This window comes from Moschus berezovskii, chromosome X (genome assembly GCF_049115385.1).
Source record: "Moschus berezovskii isolate FMDL1 chromosome X, NW_MosBer_1.0, whole genome shotgun sequence".
Lineage (NCBI taxonomy): Eukaryota > Metazoa > Chordata > Mammalia > Artiodactyla > Moschidae > Moschus > Moschus berezovskii.
In genome coordinates this window covers 6,549,610-6,572,118 of record NC_142488.1, presented here as the reverse complement: position 1 = coordinate 6,572,118, position 22,509 = coordinate 6,549,610, and the positions used below count along the sequence as shown (strand labels likewise).

Genomic DNA, 22,509 nt, shown 5'->3' with positions numbered 1-22,509 from the left:
CCGAGCTGCGTTTCATGATTTAAGACACGGCTTGAGAAGCTAGGCTTGGCATCCGTGACATCTCAGGCCCTGAAGTCATTCTTCTGATGCACAGAGGCGATTTCTGTCCTAGGAAGAAAACTGACCTGCGTCGCAGAGAAGGCGTGGCAAGCTCCAGACGTCCGTTTCCAGTTCTGTCTCACCGTCACTAGGTCACCGTCAACCACGGCTTTCAGGGAAGAGTCCCAGGCGAAGGTCAGGGGTAGCAGACCACCCTTTCAATGAAGACTCTCTGGCGCACCAGGACTTTTGAGAGGGTACGGTGGAGACTGTGCCTGGCGGGGCAAACAGAAAGATGGGTTCGAGGGTCTGGGATCTTTTTTCTCCTGATCTTAAGTTTCAAAAAGCTTGAACATAATAGAAGAGGTTAAGAAGAACCCTGGAAGGAACATTTTGCCTATTAAATCCTTGCCACGGCCAATTTCACAAACTCAATTATCTCGCTTCTGTATAATGTGAGTCTATTTGTCACCTCCCCAATGGAGCATCCACATTCTCTATATTTGAAAGGATGTTTGCAAAAAGTCCTTGCATGTAGCCATCTCTCTTCCTCTCTTTTTTTGTGTGTGTGTGTGTGTGTATGTGTCTATCTCTTAATAGAGGTTCTAATCAATGGTTCATCAGCTGCAAGTCCCCAAAAATTCAGGCAAGTGTGGTGCATTCCTTCTCAGTTACAGACAGATGGTTTCCACCAGCTCAGAGCTTGGCTAGCTCTGGAACAGTTTTTGAAAAGTCTAAGGGTGTTACTTACGGGGAAAAGTAAAACTGTTAGTCACTCAGTCGTGCCTGACTCTTTGTGACCCCATGGACCGTAGCCCACCGGGCTACTCTGTCGATGGGATTTTCCAGGCAAGAGTACTGGAGTGGGTTGCCATTCCCTTCTCCAGGGAATCATTCCGACCCAGGGATCGAACCCAGGTCTCCTACCTTGCAGGCAGATTCTTTACCACCCGAGCTATCAGGGAAGTCTACCCAGGAATGATTTCAACATCCGTAACAAGTGAGTGGGTAACTGGGAATGAAAAATTGAACACAAGTTGCTTTTTCCTTTTTCCAATGAGTAGCAAGTCCAGAATACTGTCTCTAAAAACAGACATTTTAAGAAGCAGCCACATCAACTCCATTTTCTTCCCCCTAAAACATCGCTTCCAGTCAAGGTTTGGGGGAGGAAAATATTAACTAATGTGTATTTAAGTGAGTAGGGCTTCCCAGGTGGCTCAGTGGTAACGAATCCACCCGCCAATTCAGGAGATGTGGGTTTGATCCCTGGGTCCGGAAGATCCCCTGGAGGAGGAAATGGCAAACCAATGCACTGTTCTTGTCTGGGGGAACTCCCATGGGCTGAGGCTCCCGGCAGCCTATAGTCCATGGGGTTGAAAAAGAATTGGACACGACTTAGCAACTAAACAACGACCAGCATCCCCAGGTAACTCAGAGCAGGCAAGCAGTGAGGGTGGCCTGTCCTCTACAGCTCCGTCCCAGCTAAGACACAGGACGCTCTGCAGGTGTCCAGGGCAGACACCTGGCGGGCAGCAACAGAGGTCCAGAAGAGAGACTGCTGAGAATAAGAGGTCCCACACATCTCTGTGTGTTCCCTTGGAAACTGACTGTAGGCCACCTCCTGAAAGGTCCCCAGAGAGGCCCCAACCCACAGTAAAGCACCGCAAAGCCACGGAAGTGTGTGTGACTCTTTGCGACCCCATGGACCGGAGCCCTCCAGGCTCCTCTGACCAGGGGAGTCTCCAGGCAAGAATGCCGGAGTGGGTTGACATGCCATCCTCCAGGGGATCTTCCCGACCCAGGGATCGAACCCGGGTGTCCCACATTGCAGGATGGTCTAATGCATCTGTACCTGACAGGGGATCCCTTTCCAAATAAGCTAGGGGAGACCCTATCATATTGGCCATGGAGTCCTCATTTCCAATGCTGTAAACACCCTCTGAGAAAATAGAGCACTTTCTCAGGGGGACTCACCTCTTTGCTCTGCAATTCTTCTTCCCACACATGTGCTGGGAACTGTGGGAGCTCCGGGTGGGGGGTCCCCCTGCCCCTCTGTCTCTCCCTCTGGGTGGGGGGGGTCCCCCCACCCCTCTGTCTCTCCCCCTCATAGCTAAAGGTGCACTAGACATCTTCTGGTGAGTGCAGTCTCCACAAATCCATGGTTCTGGTGACTGACAACTACTGCAATCCCAATAAAACCGACTGCCAGTCTTTTTTCCCATCTCTTTCAGATTTTTTTTTTTTTTTGACGTGGACCACTTTTAAAGTCTCTATGAATCTGTTATAATACTGCTTCTGTGTTCTGGTTTGGACTTTTGGTCCCAGGGCGTGTGGAATCCTAGCTCGCCCGTCAGGGATGGAAGCTGCATCTCGCACATTGGAAGGCAAAGTCTTTACTAGTGGACCAGCCGGGAAGTCCCTCCCCTGCCCCCAGACTCTTCACCCTGCGAGTCACTGCACGTCCTTAGTCACAGCCCTCAGCATGTATGCACGCCATCCATGACATGCTGAGCTCGTCACAGCACCCCTGACATCTGGCATAAACTAGTTGTTCAGTCACTCAGTTGTGTCCGACTCTCTGCGACCCCATGGACAGCAGCACACCAGGCCTCCCTGTCCATCACCGACTCCCTGAGTTTACTCAAACTCATGTCCATTAAGTCAGTGATGCCATCCAACCACCTCATCCTCTGTCGTCCCCTTCTCCTCCCGCCTTCAATCTTTCCCAGCATCAGGGTCTTTTCCAAGGAGTCAGTTTTTTGCATCAGGTGGCCAAAGGATTGGAGCTTCAGCATCATTTCTTCCAATCATTCGCCAACCTAAAACAAAATGAACTACGGGTTTCTCTGGTGGCTCAGTGGTAAAGAATCTGCCTGCCAAAGCAGAATGACGTGGGTTCGATTCCTGGTCCGGGGAAGATCCCACATGCCTCGAAGCAACTGAGCCTGCGTGCCGCAACTTGTGAGTCTGTCTCTGGAGCCTGGCAACTGCCACTACCGAAGCCCAGGAGCCCTAGGGCCCGTGCTCCACGACCAGAGAACCAGAGAACCCCCGAAATGAGCCACCGCTTGCCGCCACTACAGAGAAGCCTCAGCAGCAACGCAGACGCAGCACAGCCTCCAATAAAGAAAGAACATTATAAAAAAAAAAAAAAGTGAAATAAAGTATTTAGAAACAAAAAAAAAATTAAAAATAGAATAAACTGCTGTTTCCTTCCCTGCCTCCTCTGCCTGCCTAAAGTTTTTATGCAGGGAGACTCTTCAGTGAAACCACGGGGTCGGCAAACTAGCCTAAGGAGGAGCAGACCCAGGCCAGTCCCTGCTATTTCATTTGTTTTTTATGGCCCAAGAGATAAAGAATATTTAAAAAAAATTTTTTTTCATCGTTGAAGAAAATCAAAAGCAGACTTGGTGACACACGCAAATTATTGACATTGAAATTTCAGTCCTCAACCACCATTTTACGAGCACTCGGACACCCTCATGGGTTCGGCGGAAGCTTCTGCAGCACAGCGCAGAGTGCAGTGGTTGCAAAGAGTAAAGTATTTACTACAGAACAGGAAAAGCCCGCTGATCCCAGCCTCAAAGGTAACCTTCCAGTCTCTCCATATTCTAGGACCTAAGTAAGACTTGACCGGCTGGCCGCCCAACTTCCCTTTTGATATGCAAAGCTGGCCGCAAATCCCCTTTCTCCAGAAAGCCTGCCTTTCAGGATCCCCAGCTTCACCGAAGGCTCTGCAAAAGACAGTGGGCTTCGGGAGTGGAGGTGAACAAAAATCCCCTTTCTCCCCGAGAAAGCCTGCCTTTCAGGATCACCAGCTTCACTGCAGGCTCTCAAAAAGACAGCGGGCTTTGGGGGTGGAAGTGAACGATGACCTCATTATTTCTTCTTTCCACTCCTGCTTTAGAAATCCTTATCGGGCATTTTAGATAATGGATGATTCCGGCTCCCTGGAGGGGGTTGGGGTGGGGGTGGGGAGGCTGAGCCCAAGGACAAGCAAGAGCAACAGGGCTATTTTTCATCAACCATCACGTTCGGTGCAAACACAAATGATGCCGTGACGGACAGGGAGGAACATAACACGGTCAACAGAGCAGGGGCGGTGGGGCTTAAGGAGCCGGGAATAACGGAGGGGCTGAACACGGCTTCGCAAGGCTGACGAGGACGGTGGGGAGGGGAGACAGGAGGAAAAGGCGTAGCCCCACCCCCACCCCAAAAAAATAATGGAAGCGAAAGTCTCAGAAGCGAGAGGCAGGGGTGAGGGGTGAAGCTCATGTCGTTCCTCCAGGGGCCGGACGCGATCTGCAGACTAGGAGATCCTGCGAAGGACCAAAAACACAGTGACCCCTTAAATGCAAGCAGTTAAAAAACAAAAAGTCATTGCAAATTCACAGAACCTTGATGAACTCATTAGTGGTAAAGGTTGATGGCAAGCACGGTTCCTCCCAGCTGTTACAGTTTATGGCGAGTGTAAATTTTGCAGGTGTTTTAAATTTTTTTTTAAAAAGGCAAGTGGTTACTCTTCCCCCATGTTCTGAAGCAGATGAACCAATGTTTCAATCACTCCAGATGCATTCTGTCCACCTGCTAAAGGGGATGCCATACGCCTTGCAACCAAGGTGCTCAGATTTAACTGCCTGCAGGCAGCACGTGAGAGAAGCCCAAGAAACTTAATGACACCCTATCTCACAACACACAAACAGAAAGGAGAGGCCATGAAGAGAGGGCTCGGCGAGAGGGCACCCCGAGCATCGGGACAGCCTCTTCCTGAGCTCGGCGAGAGGGCACCCCCAGCATCGGGACAGCCTCTTCCTGTCTCGTTTTCCCCTCACACTCTGCTCTTTCAGAGCTAGGTGCTCTGTGAACCCTTGTGTCTTTAACAGTTCTGTTTTTTGAGGGTTGTTTTTTGTTTTTTTTTTTGGCAGCCCCCTCTAATTCCCACTTAGGGCCTCCCTGGTGGCTCAGTTGGTAAAGAATCCACCTGCAATGCAGGAGACCCCCAGTTTGATTCCTGGGTCCCGAAGATCCCCTAGAGAAGGGACAGGATACCCACTCCAGTATTCTTGAGCTTCCCTTGTGGCTCAGCTGGTAAACAACTGCCTGCAGTGCAGAGACCTGGGTTTGATCCCTGGGTTGGGACGATTCCACTGGAGAAGGGAAAGGCTAGCCCTTCCAGTATTCCTGCCTGGGAAATCCCATGGGCAGAGGAGCCTGGTGAGCGACAGTCGATGGGATCTTAGAGAATCGGACACAACAGGAGATCCAACCTGTCCATTCTAAAGGAGATCAATCCTGGGTGTTCATTGGAAGGACTGATGCTGAAGCTGAAACTCCAATACCATGGCCACCTCATGGGATGAGTTGACTCACTGGCGAAGACTCTGATGCTGGGAGGGATTGCGTGCGGGAGGAGAAGGGGACGACAGAGAATGACATGGTTGGATGGCATCACCGACTCAATGGACATGAGTTTGAGTGAGCTCCGGGAGTGGGTGATGCACAGGGAGTCCATGGCGTTGCAAAGAGTCGGACACTACTGGGTGACTGAACTGAAGTGATAGAGCAGATGTCTTCTGAACCACTGAGTGAAAATAAAGTTACACAGTTTCTTTCCAGGATTCCTTTATAGAAAGAACGACCTGTAGACCCTTGCAGAATGCCTCTGAGCACCATGACAGAAAGACAGGAGCTTAGCTAAAGAAAATATCAGGTTCCCACCCCCCGACCTGACTGGACACCTTCTGACGCGAGGGGCTCATCTTCCAGTGTCGTCTCTTTTTCCCTCCTCACCCCATCATGGGTCTCCAGGCAAGAATACTGGAGTGGTTCGCCATTCCGTCCTCCAGTGGATCACAGTTTGGCAGAACTCTCCTCTATGGCTTGTCCGTCTTGGGTGGTCCCACACGGCATGGCTCATGGCTTCCTTTAGTCACACACGCTTTGCCATGACCAGGCAGTGATCCATGAAGAGGCCCAGAAGAGACAGCGCTCATTTACTATGTACTGCAATAGCAAATTAAAAAATAAAAGTTTTTTGAACGAGTTAATCGTAAAGGAAATCAGTCCTGAATAGTCAACGTATGAACACTGATGCTGAAACTGCAGCTCCAATCCTTTGGCCACCTGATGCAAAGAGCTGACTCACTGGGAAAGACCCTGATGCTGGGAAAGATTGAGGGCGGGAGGAGAAGGGGACGACAGAGGATGAGATGGTTGGATGGCATCACCGACTCGATGGACATGAGTTTGAGCAAGCTTAGGGAGTTGGTGATGGACAGGGAGGCCTGGTGTGCTGTCATCCATGGGGTTGAAAAGAATCAGACACGACTGAACTGAACTGATCCTTTTTTCTTCCTTCAATCTTGGCTGTGCTGGGCCTTCATTGAGTCTGACATGACTGAAGTGACTGAGCATGCACACAAACTGTCCTCAAGGAAGAAAGACTGCTTGCGTGCATTTTTTTAAGTTTTGGTTTTTTTGTTTTTTTTGATGTGGACTTGTTTGAATTTGTTACAATACTGCTTCCGTTTCATGTTTTGGTTTCCTGGCCATGAGGCATCTAGGATCTTAACTCCCTGAGCCGGGATTGAGCCGGAACCCCCTGCACTGGAAGGCAAAGTCTCAACTTTACCTCCCTTCTCCAGAAAGTTCCACTGTATTCTCAATCTGAGCTCCATCAAAAGTCCAGATGCGTTATATTTCCTAGACAGTCTGCACTCTACAGACACTCATTCACTGGTACTTACCTTGAGTGTCCTTCTGAAACAGAATCCTTCCCTAAATATCATTTTGTGGGTTTCAAAAGAGGTGACAGATATTCAATGATTCTTTAGGAAAACAGCTCAGAAAGTTGGGATTAAAAAAAAAAATTCAACTGAATACTAATTTGACTGCAGCGCCTTTTTTTTATTCAAGGACAAACATAATCATTTTTTAAAAGAGTTCTAATCTCCGTCATCTATAAAATCTATGAAAGCCTTCAACATTGTCTTGCCATCAAATGGCATACACGTGAAAAAAAAACTACAGGCAGTTTTACTACTCAAGGAATGAGAATTACTATTGGAGTCATAGAATCGCTATTACTATTCACATTAATGCCTCATGAATAAAGTTCCAAAAGAGAAATGTGTATGTATTGAGACTTAAAGCAAGGGCGATACACTTTTATGACGTCTCTAAATTCACACAGAACTCTGTAGCTGGCTACTTTCTTTCAGACACACACACCAGCTCACACACACACACACACAAACCAGCTCTCCCAAGGAAACGGCGCTTTTCCCGCTACCTCTTCGCCAATGGTTTGGCTGAAAGTCACGTGTCACAGTGAACTTGCTGAAGACCAACAGTTCAAAGCTAAACCCAGCACCCACACCCAAGACGTCCATTTCCAAGTCACATGCCCTTTCACATTATATATTTTTTTTAACTTAATTTGTAAAGAATTTCTCTTGAGCAAAATATACGCGGAGCCAAATCACCTCTGTCGTTGAAAGTACTGTTGTGTAACTTTCGGGCTCGTAGAAAGTCCACTTGAAAAAAGCTATTCATTTATGTTATTTATTTTTGGCTCTGCCGGGTCTTCGTTGCCGGGGAGGGCTTTTCTCTGGCTGCGGAGAGCCAGGGGCCACTCTTCGTCAAGGTGCGTGGACTTCTCTCTGCGGTGGCCTCTCCTGTTGAGGAGCACAGGTTCAAGAGGTGTGGCACAGAGGCTTAGATGCCCCGCGGCACGCGGGATCGTCCTGGGTCAGGGGTCGTACCCACGTCACCTGCAGGAGCAGACGGATCCTTGACCACTGAGCCACCAGGGAAGCCCATTAAAAAGTCTATTTGAACTATTAAAAATGAGAGCTGCTTCACTTACACTGCAACGTGAAAGGTACAGAGATTTAATGTAGTGACTTTGCATTTGATTTCATCTCCAATCTGTTTGACAACGAGTCATGAGTTTCTCTGGGCTTCCCTGGTGGCTCAGATGGTAAAGAAGCTGCCTGCGATGCAGGAGACCGTGTTTGACCCCTGAGTCGCGAAGAAGACCCAAGAAGGCACACCCCTTCTTTCATGCTGTTCAGTCGCCAGGTCGTGTCCGACTCTTTGCAAGCCCACAGATCGTAGCATGCGAGGCTTCCCTGTCCTTCACTGTCCCGCAGACTTTGCTCAAACGCAGGTCCACTGAGTCAGTGATGCCATCCAGCCATCTCACCCTCCGTTGCCCTCTTCCCCTTCTGCCTTCAAGCTCTCCCAGGATCACGGCCTATTCCAGCGAGTTGGCTGTTCACATCCAGGGGCCAAAGTAGCGGAGCTTCAGCTTTAGCATCAGCCCTTTCAATGAATATTCAGGGTTGATTTCCTTTAAGACTGACCAGTTTGATCACCCTGCAGACCAAGGGATTCTCGAGAGTCTTCTCCAGCACCATATTCTGATTCTTCGAAGTTCTTGATCGATTCTTCGGCGCTGTGCCTTCTTTATGGTCCAGCTCTCATAGCCGTACACGCCTACTGGGAAGACCACAGCCATGACTATACAGACACCTTTGGCACGTGGGTCTGTAAAATCTAGGCTGCTATTGCCATTCTGGACTAACTAAAGATTCACACGCGAGGCAAGAGAGAAAGTTGAGGTGGGGTGGGGGTGGTTATCGGGACCCCAGCGTGTGTCATCTGAGCATCACACACCCGGCTGACGGAGCCTGCATTTTTCGACTTTCAGGATCCACCGCATGTTGTCTATGCTCCCAGCAGGATGGGTGGACAGACCACGGTCTGAGTGACAAAGCACACTGGAGGTCCTTCTTTGAAAGTGCTGTCTCAACAGAAGGGCCAGGGCCTGGAGGCAAAGGAACGAAACTGAGGAGTTTGGTGCAAATTCCATTCTAGCATCGTGCTTGCCGACAGAGATGATCACTTGTCATCATATCATGGAGTCTATAATCAGGGACTTGTAAGTTACGGTGCCCCAGTACCGGAAGGGATCGCAGCCCAGTTCCGTCAGCCTGGCCCTTATTCCCGCTGTCTGTCTGAAGCGCTTCAAGCGGTGAAGCCTCGTGCTGCACTTAAGCACACTGATTTCGTGGCGTCTTCTGGCCGGCTCCTGTGACAGCCTTCAGCCAGCCCGGCTCTCTGGCACTGAGTGATTGTATTTGCAATGCCAGCTTCCCTGGGTGAGCTAGAATAACCCACTTCGGACTTTTAGACACAACACTAAAACATCTTTTTTTTCCCCAAGGACCATGGTGCATTGACTTTATTCCCTTCTATTTTTGGCTGTACTGGGTGTTTGTGGCTGTACATGGGCTTTCTCTAGTTGAAGAGACCTACTTAAGGGGGTCACTCTGGTTACAAAGCACAGGCTTCTGATGGCAGTGGCTTCTCTTGTGGTGGAGCACGGATTTTTGGAACATGGGCTTCACTGGTTCTGGCACATGGGGTTTTTTTTTTTGCACCACAGCATGTGAGCACTTCCCAGACTGGGGATCAAATCAGTGTCCCCTGCACTGCCAGGGAAGTCCCGCACTTTAGAAGCTTGAACCCCAAAAAAGATGGCAAAGAATCCACAAAAAAGTCATGAAAATACAGACTTGATTCACTCATCAGAGCATTCCTTTGACACGTGTCCTGATCTCCTCCAGTCATAAACATGATGAGGAATTGAAGCCGTGGTACCTACATGGACAACAGGAATTCAGGTTCTGGGTGACCCTCCATGGGGCCGTTTTGAAGATCAAGCTAGATCCTCAGCCCAGCCCAGTCTATTCCCAGCTCTCTGCCTTGGAGCTGAAGGTCAGATATCCACGACTGCCACGCAGCTAAAGCAACATGAACGGGGTCACTCAGGGTGGCCACAGGGACACGGAACCTCACTTCTCCCGCTGTGTGTCCCTCCTCAGCCACCAGCCCTCATCAAACGCCGCGGGATGTCCGTTCCATACCGGGAGCACGCACATCCTTCCTTTCTCTTCATTTCCTCCCAGACCATCCCATTTGCGTTTTAAAAAGTGCTCTCTTTAATGAATACACATTTTTTTGTTTGGTTGGTTTTTCGATAACAATGAAGTTTTAGAAACTGCTGCGGCACGGGCCCACTTAGAGGTAAGCCTCCCTATTGACCTGGACTTTCATTTCCGCTTTCCAACTGAGTTCACTACTGGGAGCAGGCCATGCGCCCAAATCCCAGGGTGGCTGGTTTGGACAATGAACCGTGGGGACTCCTTCTGGTCACACCTCTCCCCGTCTCCCAGGCAGACTCAGTTTCTGCTCTCTCTTGCCTGAACCTTTATGGATTTCCCTAATCTTCGACAGCAACTTCTACCCCTGAAGCTACTGAAAAGCCCTTGTCCCATAGATCCCCACCTCCGAGCTTTACACTCTGTCCTGTCCCAGAACTAACTAGAAACGGGTGTGAGGACGGGCACCCCTCTGGCCACTGCCCTTCGGTTCTTCCTCTCCTCCACATGAATCCCACGGTCAGCCAGGTTTGTTACACGTCAGCCTAACTAGGTATTACTATTACACACGTGTGTATCTTTGCACACATGTAGGTGTGACGGATGTGTATGCATGTGGGTGCGTATATGTGCATACAAACAAAGCTGTGTATATGTCTGTGTGTGTGTGTGTGTATGTATATACTTCCCACCTCCTCGCTGGGAAGCAAATAATCTTTGCACATTGTCTACAAGTGGCCTTCTCAGGTGGCGCTAGCGGTAAAGAACCCTCCTGCCAATGCAGGAGATGTAAGAGATGTGGGTTTGATCCCTGAGAAGGGAAGATTCCTTGGCGGAGGGCATGGCAACACACTCCAGTACGCTTGCCTGAAGAGTCCCCAAGGACAGAGGGGCCTGGTGGGCTACAGCCCACAGATTCACAAAGAGTTGGACACGACCAAAGCGACTCAGCATGCACACATACTAAGGGTAAGGGGAGGGTGGGGCAAATTGGGAGATTAGGACTGATACATACACATACCATGTGTAAAATGGATGAGAAGGTTGGACAGCATCACCGACTAAAAGGACATGAGTTTGCACAAACTCCGGGAGATGGTGAAGGACAGGGAAGCCTGGTGTGCTACAGTCCACGGGGTCGCAGTCGGACACGACTAAGTGAATGAAAAACAAGAAATGCGTCAAAGAGCCAGCTTGTGGAAACCTACTATAAAATACAGGGAGCCCAGCTCGGTGCTCCATGACGACCTAGAGGGCAGGATGGAGGGGTGGGTGGAGGCCCATCAGGGAGGGGGTACTGTATTCAGACAGCTGATTCAGGGTGTTGGGAGGCCCACCAGGGAGGGGGTACTGTATACAGACAGCTGATTCAGGGGGTTGGGAAGCCCATCAGGGAGGGGGTACTGTATACAGACAGCTGATTTAGGGTGTTGTACAGCAGAAACCCAACATTGTAAAGCAATTACACTCTAATAAATAAATAATAAAGAATGCACCTGGCACATTAAAAAAAACTGTCTACAAGATTGTGTCCTTAAAAGGATGAGATTAGCAGATACGGTTTGAAATCAGAAAAAAAAAAAAGTTATCAGTGAACTGGTGAACTCCAGAACTACTATTCTTTGCAGCCAGCTATCAGCATTTCAAATGCCCCTGTTTTGGGAAAATGACTATGAAATGAAGAGCTTTATTTTCCAAATAAACATTTCTAAAAGTCCGTCGATTTTATTTTCAAAGCAAATGTAAGGAAACATCTAAATAAAAAAGTTGCCTCACAAGGACACATGTTCTATGAAAGAAAGAAAACCTTCCTAAGGAGAAAAGTAAAAAGAAACGATGCTATATGCATGGTGGTTTCTTATGAGCTTTCAGCAACAACTCAGGAAAAAAGTGGAAACCAGTGTTGAGGTGTCAGCCAAGCTCCCCGGTGTCAGACATCCCACAGAATCCCCCCATGCCTGTCCACGTGTCATGTGAGAAGCAGACTTAGAAATGTTCGTCTCACGATGACCACGGTTCATGCGGGGAATCAGACAACCGTGAGGGGCACGAGAAAACATATAGAGAACGCTGGCTGCAGAGAAATCAAACAAGGTGGGGGGCGGGGAGAAGAAGCCCGTTACAGGAAGGACAAAGGTGGAGACACGCGGCAGGTCTGTGTTCTCATCCAACAAGAGAACCGTAAGCAAATTACAAAGCAGCGGGCGACGCGGAAATAAGGCCCCATGGAAATCAGCACTTCCTTGGAAAGAATTCAGGGTCTTGGAGAAGGAAATGAGGCAGAGGTATTTGGCTTTGAGACTGAAGAGTGTTTCATACGGAAATCTCATCTCCAAAGCAGAGATGAAGGTGAGTTATGCTGCCAAGCTGCCAGCAGTGTTTGTCTCTCTGAAGGATTTTTTTTTTTGTTGTTAGTTGTATTAAGTACTCAGCCTGTCAACAGAAACAGGATAAGGAGGCAGAATAAAGGACTTGACCCCAGGTGGTGCCAGGGGTAAAGAATCCACCTGCCAGTATAGAGGTGAGGGTTTGACCCTGGATCGCGAAGATTCCCCCGGAGAAGGACGTGGCAGCAACCCACTCCAGTTTCCTTGCTGGGAAAATCCCTTGGACAGAAGACCCTGGCAGGCTACAGTCCACGGGATCGCAAAGAGCCAGACACAACCAAGCGACTGAGCACGCAGCAGTTCATAACAGAGCCAGGGGCGAAGTGGGTCACATGTTGGAAGGAACCCCACGTAAAGATCTTGGGGGAGATGGCCACCCATGAAGATTACGTTTGGCTTCTATTTCTTCAACCAGGCCCCCAGACTACTCTCCCGGTTTCTATTAAAGGGAGAACTGTATCTTAGGCGCACGTTCAAGTCTCCTGCACAGGCTTCAGGTTTGACGAGCGTAGTGTGGTGTGCTGGAAACAGTCCTCCCTGCAAAGGGAGGCCCGCTCTGTCCACCTGAAGGGCTGAGTGGAAACCCAGTGCCCTACTGAGCACAAAGCAGCTGGGGCACTCTCTGAGATGGGGAGGTGCTCTGCAAACAGGAGCAGCCTCTCCTTTTACCTCTGAGTTTGCTTCTCTCAAGAAAAAGGCGTGTGCATGTTAAGTCGCTTTGTGTCTGGCTCTCTGTGACCTCGTGGACTGCAGCCCGCCAGGCTCCTCCGTCCATGGGATTCTCCAGGCAACAGTACTGGAGTGGACTGCCGTGCCCTCCTCCAGGGGACCCTCCCGACCCAGGGATCGAACCCGCGTTTCTTAACTCTCCAGCATGGGCAGGTGGGTTCTTTACCACTAGTGCCCAAAGAAAAAGGTATTCAACTACAGTTCCTAAAGTCCCCTATTGTAGGGAGCATGTTAATGAACAATAGGGCAACAAACTCACGTCCAGGTGAGCACAGGTCCTGAGAAGGCCCCGCATGAAGAAAACGAGCAGTAGAAGGAAGAGGAAAACGAGGGGGCAGGGCTGGGTATGGAAAGAAGATGAAGAGAAGAAGTAAGAACAAACACAGGAGCTCCCTGAGGTCCAGTACCTAAGACACTGCACTCCCACTGCTGGCGGCCCAGGTTCAGTCCCTGCTCAGGGAACCAGAACTCACATGCCACAACCAGTCTCCTGGGTAGATCAGAACTGGACGACAGAACCACCTACTCCCCAAAGACATCTTTTTTTGTTGCTGTCCTTGGGAATTCCCTGGTGGTTCAGATGGTAAAGAGTCTGCCTGCAATGTGGGAGACCTGAGTTCGATCCCTGGTTTGGGAAGACCCCCTGGAGAAGGGAATGGCAACCCAGTCCAGTGTTCTTGCCTGGAGAATCGCATGGACAGAGGACCCTGGCAGGCAACAGTCAGAACCACCTACTTCAAAAATACATCTTTTTTGCTTTTTTTTTAGATTAAAAAATATAAAGAAGAACCAAAATACAGAAATAATGCAACTGATGTGAAGAACTGACTCATTGGAAAAGACCCTGATGCTGGGAAACATTGAGGCAGGAGGAGAAGGGGACAACAGAGGATGAGATGGCTGGATGGCATCACCCACTCAATGGACATGAGTTTGAGTGAACTCCGGGAGATGGTGAAGGACAGGGAGGCCTGGCGTGCTGCAGTCCATGGGGTCGCAAAGGGTCAGACACGACTGAGTGACTGCACTGAACTGAACCGAATGCAACAAACAATATTCAGATGAAACGTACTAGACAATTAACAATTCTTTCACTGAAGCTTATGCACAATATATTCTTGTTAAAAACTCACACTGCTTGTCCAACGTTATTAACGTGTTCAAGTTGCTCCTGTTTGATCCGTGGCTTGGGAAGATCCCCTGGAGAAGGAAATAGCAAACCACTCCAGTACTGTTGCCTTGAAAACCCCATGGATGGAGGAACCTGGTAGGCTACAGTCCATGGGGTCACAAAGAGTCGGACACGACTGAGTGACTTCACTTTTGGTAAGCTATGAAACGGGTTATTTGCAAAGATTTCCTTTACAGGGGACAGGGGAGGACAATGGACATGAAGCCCCCTCCTTTAAGCAGAAAAGCAGAGAAAAGAGCTCTGAAAAACAAGGCTAGGTTTGGTGGTCAACCCTGATGTGGGTAGTGCAAGTCGCTCAGTCATGTCCGACTCTTTGCGACCCCATGTACTGTATAGTTCATGGAATTCTCCAGGCCAGAATACTGGAGTGGGTAGCCTTTCCCTTCTCTAGGGGATCTTCCCAACCCAGGGATCAAACCCAGGTCTCCCACATTGCAGGCAGATTCTTTACCAGCTGAGCCACAGCTCAGGGAGTAGTGGCTATGGGTACTGCCCAGGGCAGTAGTGCCCAGGGCTAATTTCAGGGAGATTTCCCTCTAAGGTCTGGTTAGGGGATTGCAACATAGTTCTATATTCCTCTTAGTCATTTTTCTTTTTTTTAATGTTGATGGTTTGGAAGGCAGGGAGCTAAGTGCAAGTTGGGTTTATATGTGTGCGGGGGGAGGGGGTGGGTTTCCTAAAGTCGAAAGCTGCCAGGTGGGTCTTGAATCATCCGCCACTTTTGAGTTCCAAAAGGAAGAGTGTCATTCACCTTGTAAAGAGAGCAAACCACCTCAGTGATGGACAGATGATAATGAGATTAAAGGCAGTGATTTATCCTTGGAGGGAAAAATCCCCAAAGTGGTCTGCAAACATAGCGAATTGCAGAGGCATAGAAGCTGGCGTGGGTATAAAACTTGCCTAGTCCCACGGCACCTGCATACCTCTATCAATCTCTGCATTAAGCCGGCACGTCGACAACATCGCTTTTGATTAGCAAGCAGAGCTGGTGTCCTGGGGCCGCCTGGTGCGTTATGGATAGGCACAACTCAACTCCGACAGGTGGTTTATGGTTCCCTTGAACGCACACAGGGAAATCAGGAGCTGCCTGGTATTATGAAAAGCACCACCTGCTTGGGAGTCCAATTCGATACACAGCTCTCTTTTTTATTTTTTGACCATGTAGGTGATGCAATGCTCAGAAATGGATGCCTTTATGTGCGAAAGACACACTGAACATCTAACGGACTCGGGAAGGCTCAGAGTTCTCTTATCTTGGGGGTGACGACTCAGCTGTCACAGATGAGCAGGCGCTGGCTGTAACCTCAAGGAGGCAAAGCCGTTAACGCTGGTTGACGAGAACACCTTTCGTCTTTGACTGCATTCTGACCAACTTCAAGAGAAACATTTCACTTTCCGAGAGCTGCACTAGTGACTGGCTCATTCCAGGACGATACACCCAAGGGTGAGGAGAAATGCTTGATTACTATTACTACAGAAATGTGCTAGGACTTCCCTGGTGGTCCAGTGGCTAAGACTCCGCATTCCCCATGCAGGGGACCGGGGTTAGATCCCTGGTCAGGAAACCAGGTCCCACATACGCCACAACGAAAATTTCGTGTGCAGCAACTAAAAAATAAGATCCCACATGTGGTAAATAAGAGCCAGTACAGACAAAAAAAAAAAGTGCCCACATCCATGGACTCACAGTTGTACTGAACACAGACTTCCTGTGTATCCCCTAAAAGCCAGCCTACTGGCCGAGAAGTATCTGAGTTATTCTGGGGTGTGTATAGTCTGGGCTCTGCAGACCTTAATGACAAAATCAGATGTGACATTGGCTGAGAAAGTCTCAACCAAGAAGACACCATCAAGACCTGTCAGACTCAACTACGGGTCAGATTTTGTTGTTGTTCAGTCCCTCAGTCATGTCCGATTCTTTGTGACCCCACGGACTGTAGCCCACCAGGTTCCTCTGTCCATGGGATTCTCCAGACAAGGATACTGGAGTGGGTTGCCATTTCCTTCTCCAGGGGATATTTCCAACCCAGGGATCGAACCCGGGTCTCCCGCACTGCAGGAAGACTCTTTAATCTCTAAGTCATTACCCAAACTCATGTCCATTGAGTCAGTGACACCATCCAGCCATCTCATCCTCTGTCACCCCCTTCTCCCCCCGCCTTCAATCTTTCCCAGCATCAGGGTCTTTTCCAATGAGTCAGCTCTTCACATCAAGTGGCCAAAGTACTGGAGCTTCAGTTCCAGCATCAGTCCTTCCAATGAATATTCAGGACTGATTTCCTTTAGGATGGACTGGTTTGATCTCCCTGCAGTCCAAGGGACTCTCAAGAGTCTTCTCCAACACCACAGTTCAAAAGCAACAATTCTTCAGCGCTCAGATTTCTTGGTCAACGTCAAGTTTTCTTTTGGACAAAGGTCTCATAAATGTTCTCATCAGGCATGTCATACCCAGCAGGGTCCACACCGCCCTGCATGATAGTCAGAGAAGCAGAACCGAGACAGCTGGTAAAGCTGTTGACCTGTTTTCAAAATTTAATTCCCTAAGTAACAATTGTTAGCATTCACTTTCAGGAACTGAAACAGTAATGACATGTTCCCTACATACATGAATCAGAGATGAGAGACTTCCGCACTGCAAAACTTAGGGGGGCCACATGGAAACACAGTATAGTTCTATTTTAAAGAATTTTTACTATCACAGCAAAAGTAAGAAATTCTCTCAGCTTGGGGACTTCCCTAAGGGTCCAGTGGGTAAGATTCTCAATGCAGGGGATACGGGTTCAATCCCTGGTCAGGGAACTAAGATCCCACATGCCCTGCACGGTGCAGCCAAAAAATAAAATAAATTTTAAAAGAAGACTTTAGCAAAAGAGAAATTCTCTCATCTTAAGACTCTCAAGAAGCATCACGGTTACTCAGATGGTGTTGAACATGAGTGCAAAGCAACCCTTGAAAGCCCAAGGAGGGCATTCTACTCCATTCCCTTCGGAAGGAAAATGCGCTCCAAAGTCTTAATTCCTCGTCAGCAGTGTGTTCAGCTGCTCAGTCACCTCTGACTCTTTGCGACCCCACAGACTGTAGCCCGCCAGGCTCCTCTGTCCATGGGATTCTCCAGGCAAGAACACTGGAGGGAGTTGCCATTGCCTTCTCCAGGGGCTCTTCCCAACCCAGGGACTGAACCCACACCTCCTGTATTGCCAGGCAGATTCTTTACCATCTCAGCCACCAGAGGACGGCATAATTTATCATCCAAACCAGGACACCTGAGAGGGGAATGGGGTGGGCTTATCAGCTGGGACCTGGGCAGGGGGTGTTGGCCGTAACCATTCTGGGTAAATAAGAGGCTACCATGATTATTGATGAGATGGCTGGATGGCATCACCGCCTCAACGGACGTGAGTCTGAGTAAGCTCCAGGAGTCGGTGATGGACAGGGAGGCCTGGCGTGCTGCAGTCCATGGGGTCGCAAAGAGTCGGACACGACTGAGCGACTGAACTGAACCATGATTATTAGAAACACGGTTGTGAGTTCTGTTCAGCCATTCTTGCCCCCAACTACACCCTTGAATCATCGTGGGTGAACACACACAAGTATAAACCTATACTACCTCGGCATACACACAATTACATGTACAAACACATATGCGTGAGCGTATACTGAGATGTCTGAGCTCTACTCCAGACAAGTTAAATGAGATTTCTGAAAACGGAATGAATCTTGAGCATCGATTTTTAAAAGGTCCCCCAGGCGATATAAATAGGCAATGGGACAGAGAACCACTGACCTGGACACCCTCCAACCAACTCTCAAAACTCTGGGACCCTAATTCCTGAGCATGAAGCTCTCACCCTTGCTATGGTCAACTGCAAATTACTCTCCTTTCTAGAACACAAAAAATTTCACAGCAGTACCATAATAACCAACAGGACAGTAATAACCAACATGTATTTACGAAGAGTTTACACTTTACCAAGACATTTTCCCTTTACAAAAAACACTTTGTCAACATCGTCTGTTTTTCTTTGCATTAACTCTATGAGAAAGTCAGGTCAGTTATTACGACTATTGACTTTCGACGGGTGAAGATATTGAGGTGTCAGAGATGACGCACACGGGCACGAGCCATCTAACACAAAGAGCGTATGGAGTCATCACGCCCACGTCTTGATTAGAAACGGTATCGGTCAGGAGCACACGCCTGGGGATCCCTACCAGGGGGTTCTGGGTTTCTCATCTGTCACTCACTGGCCTGGTATGCTGGGGCAAGTTCCTTAACCTCTGCATGTATCAGCTCTAAAAGTAAAGTAACACCGACACAAGCTCTGCAGAGGCGGTGTAAGTACTGCGTAACATTTCCCATGCCACACCTCAGCAGCGCGTCCAAAAAATAGTAACAATGTGGCTATTGTTGCTGCTGCTACTGCTACTCCTTCCGTCACTCCCTTCCCCGCCTGCTTTTGCTGCTATAATTCCCCTTCCTCCGGCTCCCTCCCCCTCCTTCCCCACCAGAACTAATAATAACATTCAGTGCCACAGGCAGAGCCCTTCAGAGAGAAGAGGTTAATCATCGTAAAACCCCCAGAGCTAATCTTTACCCGCCTCTCACACACACTCCCAAAGAACCAGAAGAAGAGAAGACGCTCTGTGAAACCAGACACCCCAGACGTGTGTCCGTGTTGAACCCTGGACGTCTCTGGTACAAAGAGCAAACGATCAGACTCTAGACAGATGCTCAGCTGCATTCAGAACCCAGGGGAGAGCGGCCTTGGAGACGCGCAGCTCACATCCGCCTTCAAGGAAGAACCTGTGTCCTGTCCCGTGCAGAGAGGAGGACACCGGGCTACAGGCCTCCAGCAGCAGCCCCTGGGGTCTGCTCCTGGGCTTCGGGAGGCCCCACTCTTTGAGGGAAGTCCCCAGCCAAGGGGAGACCAGGCTCATCAGTACAAGGGTCTGGTCATGTCTGCCCCGGAGCTGCCCCTGGACCAGTATTGCAGCCTGTGGTTCTTCCCCCCAATTCTCCCCCATCCCTCCTTCACAATATCAGATTCTATTGCTGACGAGAGACTCCTCAGTGAAAAATAACACAAAGCACCCCCATACGTGTCAAACAACCCTGTCAAGGACAGCACGGTGGTACCTTACTGAGACACCATGAAAACCTTACAAAATGTTCTGTTCCAAACTGCATCACTGCATCACCTTCTAAGAGTTTATTTGGAAGGTTTTATAGCGTTACAAAATATGTCTGACTTGTCCCTCTTTCTGATGAAGTGCCTACGGCGTGAGGCTTAAAAAAAGTGATTATAGATCATGTTCTATTCATGTCACCTCTGTTGTGCAAATTAAATTTGTTATGCCACATTAGCTGAAAGATATGAATATTTTAATAACGCTAGATCTATAAATTGCAAGGAAAATGAGTTAGAATTTTAAAATATACTCAGTTCCAAGAAATTGGATTTCTTGAGGACACATTTTTCATCTAGAGAGGAAAAGGTATTTTAATGACTGCATTTCCAAAGTAACCATTTAATTTCATTCTCATTTTGATATTTCAGGTTTTTCTACATGCTGAAAACATTCAAAAATAATCAAAAGCATTAAAATGGTAGCTGGAACCAGTAAGCTAAGTGTTCTTATTATTATAGTTAAGGATAACAACAATAAAATAGTTCAGTTCACTTCAGTCACTCAGTTGTGTCCGACTCTCCGCGACCATGAATCACAGCACGCCGGGCCTCCCTGTCCATCACCAACTCCCGGAGTTCACTCAAACTCATGTCCACAGAGTCAGTGATGCCATCCAGCCATCTCATTCTCTGTCGTCCCCTTCTCCTCCCGCCCCCAACCTTTCCCAGCATCAGAGTCTTTTCCAGTAAGTCAACTCGTCGCATGAGGTGGCCAAAGGATTGCAGTTTCAGCTTTAGCATCAGTCCTTCCAACGAACACGCAGGATTGATCTCCTTTAGAATGGACTTGGATCTCCTTGCAGTACAAGGGACTCTCAAGAGTCTTCTCCAACACCACAGTTCAAAAGCATCAATTCTTCGGCGATCAGCCTTCTTCACAGTCCAACTCTCACATCCATACATGACCACAGGAAAAACCATAGCCTTGACTACACGGACCTTGGTTGGCAAAGTAATGTCTCTGCTTTTTAATATACTATCAAGGTTGGTCATGTGACAAAAGGTATTCTACACTCTTTGTATATATTAACTTATCTGGATTCAGAAATATTTAAAATTTTAAGCATAATAATATCTTTTATACATGTTAACAATTTATCAATATTTGTCTTATAAACGAAATATTTCTAATGTTAATATTGTTATGGTGGAAAATAATAACAATGCAATAGTGAAAAGGTTCTTACTATGTGACAAACAGAATTCTAGGCTTCTTATATATATATTTCCTCACTTAGCCTCACACACATTCTATACCTTAGGTGTTAATTACATTGTGTTATCCATAAGGTATAATGTAAGAAACTAAAAAACAGAGAGGTTAAGTAACCTTCCCAGGTCACACAGCTATATGTGGCACTTCCTGGATCTGAACCAAACAGTCCGCACGAATGAGGGAAAACAAACGCTGATGTACCTTAAGCCACACCCATTAAACTTTCACAGTGTGAGTGGGTGTCAGTCTGTGAACGTATCAGTGACACGCAAACTGAGTTACTGTGCATCACACTGACGCGACTTAAATTCACCGCAATTTTAAAACCTGAATATGCACAGTCCTTGCTGAGTACTCACCCTGAATATCAGAAGCACGTTCAGTGCGCTTTGGCAGCCTGCCTCTCTTGTCCAAGGGAGTCTCTCCTCTCTGAAGAGTGCCTGGAAATGATACAATGAATGAAAAAAACGCCACTAGCAAAGCCGGCTCAGCACTCAGGCCTGTGTGCTTTTACGCCAGAAACAGAACTTTCCAGGTGGACGTGAATCATTTTGTCAGACCTCTCACGTACTCAATTAGCAGCAGTCACTACTGTATGCCGTTCCCTCTACCAAATGCCAGAGCATTTAAAAGGTTAAGCATGGGGGCTTCCCTGGCGGTCCAGTGATTGGGACTCTGCAGGCAACACAGGTTCGATTCCTGGTCTGGGAAGATTCCACATGCCGCGGAGCAGCTAAGCCCATGAATCACAACGCCTAAAGCCACTGCAATGAGGAGCCTGCAAATGAAGAGGAGCCCCTGCTACCTGCAACCAGAGAGGGTTCATGCAAAAGCCAGCCAAGACCCAGCACAGTCAAAAATAATAAATAAAATGATGAAACAAAAGGTTTAAGTATGACTCACTGTTCTCAACTAGCAGGACTCATATGAAAAGAATCCGATTTATATGAAACATTTATCATTTGTCCCTCTAAGGAACAGTCAATAGAATACCCTAAACTTTTGAAGACAATTCCAAGAGCACCCCGCTTTTACAGTGACTATGATACAGTTCTGATAATGTACCTTTTCTCCCAGTTTTACTGAGACGTGATTAGCATGCAGTGCTGCGTCAGTTTCAGATTGAGAACATAACCATTTGAGTCACACACATTATGCTACTGCTGCTGCTAAGTCGCTTCAGTCGTGTCCAACTCCGTGTGACCCCATAGACGGCAGCCCACCAGGCTCCCTCATCCCTGGGATTCTCCAGGCAAGAACATTGGAGTGGGTTGCCATTTCCTTCTCCAATGCATGAAAGAGAGAAGTGAAAGTGAAGTCGCTCAGTCGTGTCCAAATCCCAGCGACCCCATGGACTGCAGCCTACCAGGCTCCTCCATCCATGGGATTTTCCAGACAAGAGTACTGGAGTGGGGTGCCACTGCCTTCTCCACATACACATCATAAAATGACCACACACTTGATTAACAATGTTGTGCTAGTTTTAGGTGTATAGCAAACTGCTTCAGTTCTGCAGACTATTGCGTTTCAAATTCTTTTCCCATTTAGGTTATTACATAATATTGAGCAGAGTTCCCTATGCTGTCTAGCAGGTCCTTGCTGGTTATCTGTGTTAAACACAGCAGTGTGTTCATGTCTATCCCAGACTCCCTGACTATCCCTTCCCCCATCCTTCCTGCCAAGCCCCCGCTGCACACATGCAACAAATGATCATTCTCTGTGTGAGTCCGTTTCTGTTTTGTAAATAAGTTCATCTGTATCGATTCCACGTATAAGCAATCAGTTCAGTTCAGTTGCTCAATCGTGTCCA

At 48.2% G+C, this 22,509-nt stretch overlaps 1 long non-coding RNA gene across 2 annotated transcripts in view; it reads right to left on the bottom strand.

Moving 5' to 3' along the window:
• LOC129564346 (uncharacterized) overlaps positions 1–22,509 on the bottom strand; it is a 193,649-nt gene that overhangs the window by 157,202 nt on the left and 13,938 nt on the right. For both annotated transcript variants that reach the window (XR_008687473.2, XR_008687475.2), the window contains exons 2-3: positions 21,059–21,139; positions 126–314 (exon numbers count right to left, since the gene is read on the bottom strand). This is a non-coding gene — a long non-coding RNA (uncharacterized LOC129564346). The remainder of the gene's footprint in view (positions 1–125; positions 315–21,058; positions 21,140–22,509) is intronic.